This window comes from Phalacrocorax aristotelis, chromosome 9 (assembly GCF_949628215.1).
Source record: "Phalacrocorax aristotelis chromosome 9, bGulAri2.1, whole genome shotgun sequence".
Classification (NCBI taxonomy): Eukaryota; Metazoa; Chordata; class Aves; order Suliformes; family Phalacrocoracidae; genus Phalacrocorax; species Phalacrocorax aristotelis.
In genome coordinates, this window is record NC_134284.1 from 26545135 (window position 1) to 26556592 (window position 11458).

Sequence of the window (11458 nt, forward strand, 5' to 3'; positions counted from 1 at the left end):
TGACTTGTTCACTGTGCTGATCTATAGGTCTTGTGTGACAGAAATCAAAGCCCATATGGCACAGAACAACCCTGCAAGGCAAAGCTGCTCTCCTGGGAGAGAGCTGGCTCTCCCCTTCCCCTCCTGCAGCTGTGAGGACTGCTAGCCTGGTGGAATCCCGCTCCCACTGTGGTCCTGGTGCAACTATTGCCTCTTCAGAGGAGAACTGTTTGGGGTCTGGGGATTTTGTACCAAGATGATGTTGTCCAGCTACTCAGCACTGCCCCATTCACCCTAACATCTGCCCTGGGGGGTGCAGGCAGTGCCAAGCCTTTACCATAGGAGTCTGTCCCTGGTGAAGCAGCTGGGTAAGCATCACCTCCTCCTGAAGGGAACTGAAGAGTGGGAAGAAAGGAGGTGAATGGCATTCCTGAAATGTTGGAAAAGAAACATTTTATCATGGTTGCCATGGAAACTGGGAAAGGACAATAAGCACTTACAGCTTTTATCATTTCCCTTAGCACTTGTAGCACACAACCTGTGTGAAGAGGAGCATTATCACGCACAGGGAGGCTGACAGATACCTGAATGGGAAAAAATGTGTGAGAGAACGTGTGCCAGGGCCAACTGAATGCATCGCAGCAGAGGGGCTGCAGAGACAGCAGGGAGATGGCACTTCCTGAGTGCTCCCAAAGAATGGGAACAGGGCACCTCGGAAGGAGTGCACAAGCAATGCAAATTCAAACATCTGGGGAGACTGGGTTTGGCACAGAGAACCCCTTGCAACCCAGGAAATGTCCTGGGGCTTTTGTTACTGCCAGTCCCACTTTGGCATCTTTCTGTGGTCCTATACATCCTTAGTCCAACCAGGCATCTCTTTCACAGCTGTTATGTTTGTGTGTTTCCTCACTGCTGTCTTTGGGGTTTTATTCAACACATCATGTATAACTTTCCTCACTCAAATTAATTTTTAGTGCATTTGACTGGAAAAGGTCATGTAGATCCAGCTCAACCCTTACATGACAGATCATGCCCACACACCATCAATACATCAAACAGGAAGACATTTCCTTGGTTACAATGCATTCATAGTCCAAAAATCACTCTTTGTCCTCAGTACACCAAACATCCATTATATTGTGGTCATGGCTATTTCAGTCATTTAACAGAGATGCTTTCCCCATCTGCCTAAAATATTAAATTTCTGCCTCCTGCTCCCACTCACATTCCTGCTCCAATATTTCCTTCAGGATGTCTCTCCTCATCTTATGGATGTGCAAAAAAAATGCAGGCACTTATCACATGAGGCACATTATGATGAGAAACACCCACCCTTCTCATGAAGTACCACCTCCCTCCTATCCATCTTCCTGAAGTACGTGCCAGCGATCATCTGCAACCACTCTGCACGAAGCTAAATAATTCTTCCTTCATGCCGAAACCACCAACAAAGGGCTTCCCTGGCCAGGGAAACAGGGCATACACTGAATCCAGATGCCCAGAACAAGAATAGGAACCATAATGTTCATATCCTCCCTAGAAGCAAATAGTTCCTCTCCATTCCAGCACCCAGACCCAATTTTTGCAATAACACAGCATCACAGACTTTTCCACTTCACATTATCATCAGTGAATATTTTATAGTGATCAGTCAGCCTCTGCAAACCCATGGAAAATACCTTTTCCTGCTGGCAAAGACTAGGCATGTGTGTCTATCATTTGCAACCCTTCAAAGCCAGTACCAACTCTCACGCATTTTCAGGCTTATGATATGATGGAGCAGAGATCTCCCCATTTCAACCTCAGCTGGTGAACTGATGAGCAGTAAGCTGCCAGAGGTAAAGGTGGCATGGCTTCCCACTTGGATGGGCACACTCATGGCTGTATCAAGTATGTTAGGAAATCCCAGATGCAAATTTTTATGCTTGCCCAACTAAAAATCATGTGCATAATCCCATCCATATTAATGAATCTCATAATCATAGCACTTAGCAGCATGTCCTACATCTGCTGCCCAATAGTAATTTGAAAATGGTGCCAGGAACATTAATGGATGGCAGGAAAGGAATCACATGATTTTGGCAGTTTAATACACTTACACCTCCAGACCGGTATTCCTGTAGTTTTGGAAAGACATCCCATGAGGTACTGCCAGTAAACCTGTAGAGCACAGAACAGGGCAAGGATCTGCTGGACCTCAGGACATCTCCCAAGTACTCTGCAAACAGCATATGCACAAGGATTGTCAAGAAAAGCGTCTTAGACTATCATAACGAGGAGGCTGGTCAAGAGAGTTTGATTAGTGTAAACAACATACACTGTATAAACATGGCCAAAGCTCTGAAAAAGTCAGTGTCTGTTCTAGTTGGTCCAAAGACATGCTTCAAAGTTTAGAGAAAGACATGAATACTAGAGAGGAAGAAAACTGCAACCAACCTTCCCAATCGATACCTGGGATTAAATCCGGAATAGTTGTTTTCACGATTCAGCTATATGGCTATGTTGTGACAGGTTTACCATCTGAATCTATTCCTTCACGCTGGGGTGAAACATAGTTCAATTGGCTCTCTGTGAGAGTAAGGCCCCTCTCTCTGGCTATTTTAATATACTTACTGGCATACATCAAACATGATTTGAAGCAAAGGTCTGCAGAGAATTAATGTTCCAGATAAACACTTGGTTTTTGTCTGACACAGCATGAGGATGAATGGGCTGTTGTTAGGTTGAATTTTTCTCTTGTTACCAAGCAGGTCTCCCAGTAGCACTTGCAAAGATAAGGGGATCAGATCTCCAAATCCCAGGTGAAAGCTGATCACTACCTCACAATGGAAATTATTCTCTTGCTTTCAAGTTATCAGGTAGTGGCTGTTACTACAGACTATTGTGTTAGTTTGCAGACATGTAAAATACCCTATTTTCTTCATCCGTAATACTGAGATTGTTGCCATCCCATTAATATGCCCTTCTTATCTTTTCTCACTTTTCTTCATTTTATATGTAACTTTATACTTTGCTTTCCTTGACGCTTTGTGGTGTAACCTAAACGCCAAGAACAACACCAATGACTGTGGGTCATCTTTGTTTGATAGCTGGTCTGGCAGCTGATCATCTTCCAAGTGGTCCATACAGGATATGTAGCTGGTTGGCATATAGCGATTTCTACCTTGTAAATCTGAGGTCTCTTCCTTCATCACATTGCTTCACAAGAGAGCTAAGCGTGTCCTGCAAACACATTTCTGTTCATCTGAATCTTTTTATGGATTTGCTTTGACTGTGTTCCTTCCTTTTTCATGTTTGCTTTCCACAGTTATCCTAGGGAACACATTTTTTGGTAGGAATACTCACCAAGTGTGAATTTAGTGTGAAAACACATTTCAAACTCATAATACCAACCACTTACATCACAAAATAATTCCAGAAAGTTACACTCACCCACTTGGGAACAGAAACATATCACATCATCAGAATATCAGCATCTCCCAAGGAACTGGCCACAAATGAGACATAGAGCACAGATTATTCCAATAAATTATTTAGCAAATAAGTCTGAACAATAGTTCCATATGGAAATATTGTGATCTTTTCTCAGATAATCTATTAAGAGAAATTATTTAGCTATGTGGCAGATGAATTATTCAGCCAAATACTTGGAAAATAACTGAGATGCAAAACATTTGCTCTTAAAGAAGTCCTCCTTTTAATCAATTAATCTTGTTAGCAAGTTGGATTCTGACATAGGAAAGAGAATGAAGCAGAACAGTTCCTTCCTACAGAGCATTGACTATATGTCAGCAACATCCTTGTTTTAAATCTGGAGAAGTAGTCTTTGAATGCTAGTAACTTTCTTAAATCTTTCTTCAAGTTTTTAAAGTTACACCTAGGTTCCAGATGTTACATCTCATAACTTCTGCAAAGATGCTCAAGGTCATAGTTAACATGTTTCTCAAAGACACTCAAGAAATAAGCAAAAAAGGTTTGTCATGCAACATTCCTCTGTTGAATCACAAACTATATCCCTCTCTTCTTGCACCTCTCCTGAGTTACATCACAGCACCCCACTAAGGAAAAGATTAAAACATCTAGTGACTCTCTCTTTCAAAACCACATTAAAATGCTTCTCTAAGAAAAGCAGCCTGCATCCCCCTTGAGCAACAAGGTCTGCCATCTGGTAGGTTTGTTCTTTATAGCAATTTAGAGGATATTAAATCTTCTTTTGTATGCAGAGAATTAGGTGGTGGAGGGGCTTAGCATTCTATTTAAGAAAAAAAAAAAAGGAGAAAAAACAGTTCAGAAAGTCATTGTGTCCAGAGAAGAATATTAGAGAGGCATTAACTAGAAAGACAAAAGGCAAGCTAGCATCAGCTCTTTTGAAAGCTGTAAATCATTCCGACTCCTCGGGTGGGTGGTTAGTTGGGTAATTATTGTCCTTCGTTAGAATCTAAGCTTCTAAACAGATTTTGAAACAAAATAATCCAAAATGAGCATCCAGGAAGACCTAACAGTGTCAAGGGGGAATCATGGAAAAGGTATCTTCAAACAGAGCCTTTAAAGAAAACCATAGCTTTCCATTTACATAGCTAAATCGCTTATCTTCGGAAAATTAGGACTTTTTAAAGCTGTTCTCTTTGGTCACTGAGGAAGTGTTGAAGGTAGCTGGTTCCTAAGGCAGAAAAAACTTCCAGAAAAGGTTTTGGTTTGCCTCAGGACTTTCAATGACCTTCTATCCTGGAGACTAATGGAGCAGGCTAATGCTTCCAAATCGGTTGTTTCAGCAGATGCCAGGAGCGTTTGCCCAGGTGGAATGCCCCTTCTGTGAAGTGGAGGCTGCCTGCAGACTCTTCCAGCTGGAGGGATCAGGTAAATCCAAACAGAGATTGAAGAGCTAGAAAATCTATGGGCATGCTAGAAATTCAGGAGACCTGTGCAAGGTCTGATAATCTAAAACAAATTATATACAGTGATCGATGGCGTGCTATCGATTGATTGCAAAGACATAGACCAGCAGCTTCCAAAACAGGCTTCGCAACCCTAGAAGGTTTAAGCAGGCCCATAAACCTAAGTGAGATTCAGGTTAATTTTATTTCAATGCTGATAACTGTGGTTGTTTTAAGCATTCTGCCTCAAAGTGAGGATTCAAGGAAAAGAAAAGTTGAGAACATTGAGCTAGACAGTGTCACCACAAAATGCAGAAGAGCCCTGAAATTGAAACCCACTGTAGCACCTGCACCGGTGAAGTGTCCAGTGCCATGCAGAGCAACCCTGAGCTAAATTCTCTAGAAATATGGGGAAAAGTAGCAGCAATCAGGAGTGCCATTTTGTGTCACCCTGCAGCCCCATGCTGCAAACTCATCCAGACTTGCACGAAACAGGTGGCCCAGCTGCCCACCTGGGACTACATAGTCTCCTCAGGAGTCATCTAAGTCAGAAGCTCTCTAAAATGGGATTTCAGCTGTTCTTGAATGATGGCAAAGATACAAGGAGCCCTCAGAAAAATACTATACCTCCATTTGAAGTGCCCAGCACAGGGTAGCACCTACACAACAAAGTAGATCCATGTAAGCCAGCTGGAAGAACCATATGCAAATTGGAGGAGCCCTCCGGCTCACATCGTCACCTGTATGGAAAAATAGCCCTGTAACTAGCAGCAGCAGCAGATCTCCAAACCCCTCCACTGTTCCTCCAGATTCACAGACGTCAGATTCCTACCATACTCATGTGTCAGCAGGTCATAAAAGTTTTAAGTCGCCTTTTCTTTTTCTGGCATTCTGGAAGAAGTTGTACTAACAATGAGCCACTGCTTGACAGCTCTGAATCCCAAGCTGTTGGGATACAGTGTGACTTCCAACATATTGCTTCCAGCCCCCACCACCCACGGGGAGTGGCCTGGCAGGGGGAGAAGCACAGCCTGTTAGGAGGAGTCTCTAACAAAGAGATCCCTTATTCCCTGCACTCAGCTAAAGGGCAGCACCCACATCAGTCAATGCAAGGAAGCCAGTTCAGCTTCTTGCAGGTCAAGAGATCAGAAGAGTGGTGATAACTTTATACATTTTTTTGTGCTGTGTGGCCCAAATGAAAGGATGTAAAATGAAAGATAACACATCCAGAAAGGACAGAGGGTTTTTTTTACCTTGAACTGCAGCTTCAAATCCATGCAGGAAAGCTAACCCTAGAGGGCTGAAGAAGGAAGAAAAAAATTAAATGCCACAAGCTGCTGTCATTGGTCCTGGCTTCACTCCAAGGTCAGTCAGAGATGAGATTGATTAGGATATATGGTATCCTGGAAACAGTCAGTACCTTCAGCTGGTTATAAAGCCATTTTAATTGTCTCGCTACCACCATGGCAACCATACTCCCAACCACAGCCTCCAAGAGGGGAGACGGGCTGTTGGAGGACAGTCCTGTGCCTATAGACTACATCTGATGATGATGTGGTGATTCAGACAGATAAAACCTTGTTCCAATGCCAGAAGGAACCAAATACGGAGAAGGAAGTAAAGCCAGTACTGTTAATACACAGTAACTCATTATCACAGCCAACATCAAGCCTAATAATTGAAATGAACCTTTGGTATTATACAGGGAGGCCCCCATTATGGCAATCCCTGCAGATCTCATCCCACGAACAGCCCCTGCAGTGTTGCACACCCACGTGCAGGGTATGCAGGGCCATGTTCCCTGCACAGTGGCAAGGAATGAAGATGTGTGGCCTCGGAAGCACATCAGGGAGTGAAGCCTGAAGGGATGGGGAAAGGGTGTAACTAGGAGCTCAGCAGCCAAGGAGAGACTTGTTTTAATAACAAGTTACTCTCCTCCTTCCAGTAAGTTTTTGATATGTAACATCAGAAAGCTCTGTGTGATTCTTTATTATGTTCCCAGCCCAAAGCCCTGGCATCTGAAGCCTCTGTGATTCTGATGCCCAGTGCATGCTAATACAACTTACCTTCTCCGCTTCATGCAGCACCAGGTCATGACCAGATTTTCTGACACAAAAGCCTTTGTACCAGGCCGGAATTGATCCCTTTTGCTGCTGACTGATTTGAGTGAGAGCTCAGCCTGCCATTGGCCAACTTGGCCATGCCTGCTTGGACCAAGGAGCTGTGCTGCCCAGGTTTTCCTCTGGGATACATAGCCATGGAACTTTATGTGAAATGCTTCACAAAAATACCTTTTGAAATAATCAAATATCTGCAAATGAATTGGAAACTTTTCTCTCCCCTGCCTCTGCAAGGACATTACTCAGATGAACGCAACCAGAAAACTGAAGGATTGAGAATTTTCCATCAGGACTGGGGTGATTAATTGTCTCAGAGCACTCAGAAGGTGACATGCACAGCAAAAAACAAGATATGACATCTCACGATTCAAAATGAGAGGTGTGTCCAGGAGGGACAGGAGCGATCCACAGAGAGGGGCAGGATGGGAACAGAAAGTTCAAATTTACAACAGTAAATTCACAAGGTTAATAAGGGTTTAGCATCGTGCATGTTTATCTGATTCCGTCACTTCGGCTGAGCCAGCACAGCTGTCCCTGCTTCTAATGTTACCCTGCAACAGAGTCAAAAGAAATTGGTCTCTTTTAATCTATAGCAAAAAGGCTTACAATAAGACACATGTTTGTATATATGCTGTACAGATGGCCAGTTACCACCACTCAGCTGATGCACTGACTTGTTAAGCCATGCAAAATGAGAGGCATGCACACCATGAAGAAGCAAGGTGATAGCTACATCTCTTGCTGATTAGCCCAGGTATTTCTCTCTCTCTTTTTGCTATTACCTTTTGGTCAGCTACACAAGTGTAAGAAATACTGTGAGCCGCAGGAGCCCTCACACCAGGAGGATGTCAGGCATGGGAGGTTTGCACCTCAATAGCAAACACTGAGCCCAAGTCCAAAGGGGAACTGTGGGAGGAGAGAGGTCACAGGCAGCCCTGCAGCCTCCAGGAGGGCATAATGTTGGCCATAAATGTAGCCTGTTGGCCATAATGACAAGTCAGATTTTGGCAAAGTCCCAAGGCAGGGACTTCTCTGATGCAGCAGTGCTGGCACCAAGGGCTTGCACATGGCCTCTTCCTGAGAAACCAGAGGTGGTGTGTACAACTGGTGTCACCCAGGGTCTCAGAACTGGCACATCTCACAGAGCCTCCTGACCATGGGTCTTCATCTTAATTCAGTGTGCAGGATGAGTGCCCTTCTCACACGAGTCTTACTCCAGATCTGCAAATGCAAACACCCCTTCTCTTGGAACCAATAACTATTTCCATTACATTTATTTAATAAAGGCACCTATGCAATACTGGGGGTCTCCTGGCATAATTAATCATGAAACTAAATTTAGTCTTTGCAGTGTTCAAATCAATTCCACAGGAATAACACTGGCTGACTAGCACCCTGTTCATCATCTAGAGAGCTTTTGCCATCCAGCCTATTTTAGAAACTGTGGTGGGCTTCAGAAGCCACCAGTATGGGGCTTCCAGGAGCCTGTAAAGAGGAGATCCGATCCACATCCCCTGTTTCCCAACTGATGTCTGATCAACTTGCCCATGGAGGAAAGTGAATTCCCCACTCGGGACCTCAAAGTTTGCAAACACAACTACAAAGCCCTCCTGGAGAGCACCAGGCAGATGCTGGTTGCTTCTTCTGAACATTTTCACTAGCTGCCACAGACACATCTTGAGCTAACAGAGGCATGGACTGTATCACAACTGTTCGTGTGAGTAAAGAAGGATCACATTTCCTCACCAGATACATGGTAAACATGCAGTGGAGGTATTTCTACAAAAGGACCATCAAAAAGCATCTGGGGATTTCTCACAATTCAAAAAGACCTCAACCATCCCCTCTGCTTGACTGCATCATACCTCATTGTCCTTGCTGCCCTGTCTGGGTAGAGTCCCAGCCAGCTGCTCTTAAATCAGGCTCAGCTAGCAGTTGCCCATTGCCCAGTGACATCCAAAGAACGAGGGAGCGCCCTTGACTGGTGCCCAGCCCTTGATATCCCTGACATGCTGGTGGGTGGGAAGGACAGAGAGGCTCAGAGCTGTACCTGTTACCTGAAAGCCCCTCAGGAAGAGGCACAACTTTCCCCTTCCCCAGCACAATCTCTGTGAGGAGCCGGAGCAAAGCCCCACCACACTCTGCAGGGCACTGCAGGGGCTGAAAGCAGACAGCACATCACAGCTGGCTGGGTGCAAGGTCCTGTGTGCCACTGGGCACATCTGCTGCCAGGACTACACAGATCCTGTGGTGGAGACAGAACCTTGTTCTTTCCTTCCTTGTGGCCACACAAAAAACCCTCAGTTGTTTCCACAAGACTCAAAATAGCTTTAAAACATCTTTTTTTCTGAACAGCAGTCACCCTCTGTCCCTGGTCTCTTACCTTGCCTTTTGCAGTTCCTGGTGGAACAACTCAGGAAAAAGTGCAGGTAAGAACCTGCTCATGGGGAGTGGGGAGTAGAAGTGGAAGCAGAGGGAAGGGTCCCTTGGTGGCACTGCACTGTCCCCACCAACCTCCCTGCAAGATTCTGGTGCCTTTAGATGGAGGGCAGCAGCAGCTTCTCTATTTCACCCAGCAGAGCAGCTTGCCCAGCCCCATGGCTGGATCCTGCCACGTCCCAGCCATCACCTGCACTGCCCAATGCCTGATGGGGCGCACAGGCTCCCTAATATCACCCCAGGGCTCTAACCACACAGACACCTCCTTCCTAAAGAATTCCTGCAATTCTTAATGTCACTGGGAAGTCACTTTTAGCATCCACCCTATAAATCTCCCCTTAGAGCTGTTCTGTCCTCAGACAAACATAACTATTACCAGTCTGGGAACAAATCTGCCATAAACAAACAGCCCGCCCCTTGCCACAGCAGAGTTCATTCTCAGTGCACCATGTGTTTATACACTGACTTATAATATAATATAAAACTATATTGCCCATATAGGTTTAAACTGATAGCTACATTTTATACACAGTTGCAAAAGGAGCATGTAAAAAGCACGCAGTGTGTAAAAGCCCACTGTTCAGGAGCAGCTCCCGAAGTAGAGCTGACACAACCACTTCCTGGGTGACTGTGGAGTTGGGGGCCATAACCCTGGCACTGGAAAATATCCTGTTAGATACACTCTTTGTATAGAGAGTGTACATATATCTCTATATATCCTTTGGAAAGGAGCTGCCTTCACTCCCAAATGGGCTCACCGGGCACAGGCACAGACCCCTCCCTTCCACCATCCTGGGTGCATGAAGAGCTGAACGCAGCTGTGCCCGTGGTGTCCCACTGCCCTAATTCAATTACCTTTCAGCATTGCCCACAGCAGCAGCTGACATTTTTCTCGCCACTAGCCAAGCATGAATCACCCTGAAGTGGAGGCCAAGCTCCTTGCTTTCTGACAACTCAATGTTAGCCCCGGCAGGGGAGATTGAGGAGGAGGTTACACATCGCCTCCTCTTCCCCTGGCGGGGCAGAGGCTCCAGCACCTGCAGCTGTGCCTCCCCTGGATGCCCCATGCACCCTGTGCCATCCGCGCTTGCTGGCACTGGTTTCACAGGACCTCACATGAACCAAATGCTGGAAGGGCCTCCCCTGGTTGACACCCATCTCCCCTTCAGTGCTCATGTTGCTCCATTGTGCTGGAAGCGCCGCTCTCGGGAAAGGCATGAAAGGAAAGGCCTGTTCCGCCAGCCATGGTGCATGTCCCTCCTCGGAGCCGCACCGCCCTGGGACCAAGCGAAGAGGAGACCCCAGGGGCTGCATCTCTGCAGGCTGAACCCACAGCTCCCATCACTGGATGTGCAAAGGGAAGAAGGCAGGTCTTGGTCCCCCTCGTAGCCCTCAGCGCCTGTGCTTGAGCTGCTTCCCAGAGGGATAAGCAGCAGTGGGGAGGACCATGCTCCTTTTTGCAGCCCTCCAGGGCCACATCCCCCCGCGCTGCTCCCCAGCCTCCTGCCCAAGACTGCCTCACCCCACTGCGGGTGTTTTCTGCCTTTTCCTCCGGCATCACAAATAGAAGCAGAGCTGCAAAGGCTCCCCTGACAGCCTCTCTCCAGTGGGTTTGAGGTGGGCTCCTGACAGCCCCCTGGCAGTGGGGTGCCCCTTATCACAGTCCTGGCATAGCCTGCCTGCCACCCGTAGGCCCTCTGGACAAGGTGGTGACAGGATGCTGCCCACAGGAGAGCGTGTCCCAGCTGCGGGCAGGGCACGCAGCCAGGAAACTCACTCGGGGGAGAATAACCCCCTTGCAAAGAAACCCCCCAAAGGAGCTAAAAAAGTTTGTGCCTCCTGCATTCAGCGTTTTCTCAGCAGGGACTGCGGCGGCAAGGGGCCAGGAGCCCTGTGTCAGCTCCACACCCGTGAGCAGGGGAACAGCTCCGGGGGAAGTGTCCCCTCCCGGGCCCCTCTGTCCCGCGCGTGGGGCGCTGTGTGGGCCGGGCCGGTGAGGGGGGGGCCGTGCCGTTCCACGCGTGTCCGCGGGAAGTGCCTGGACCG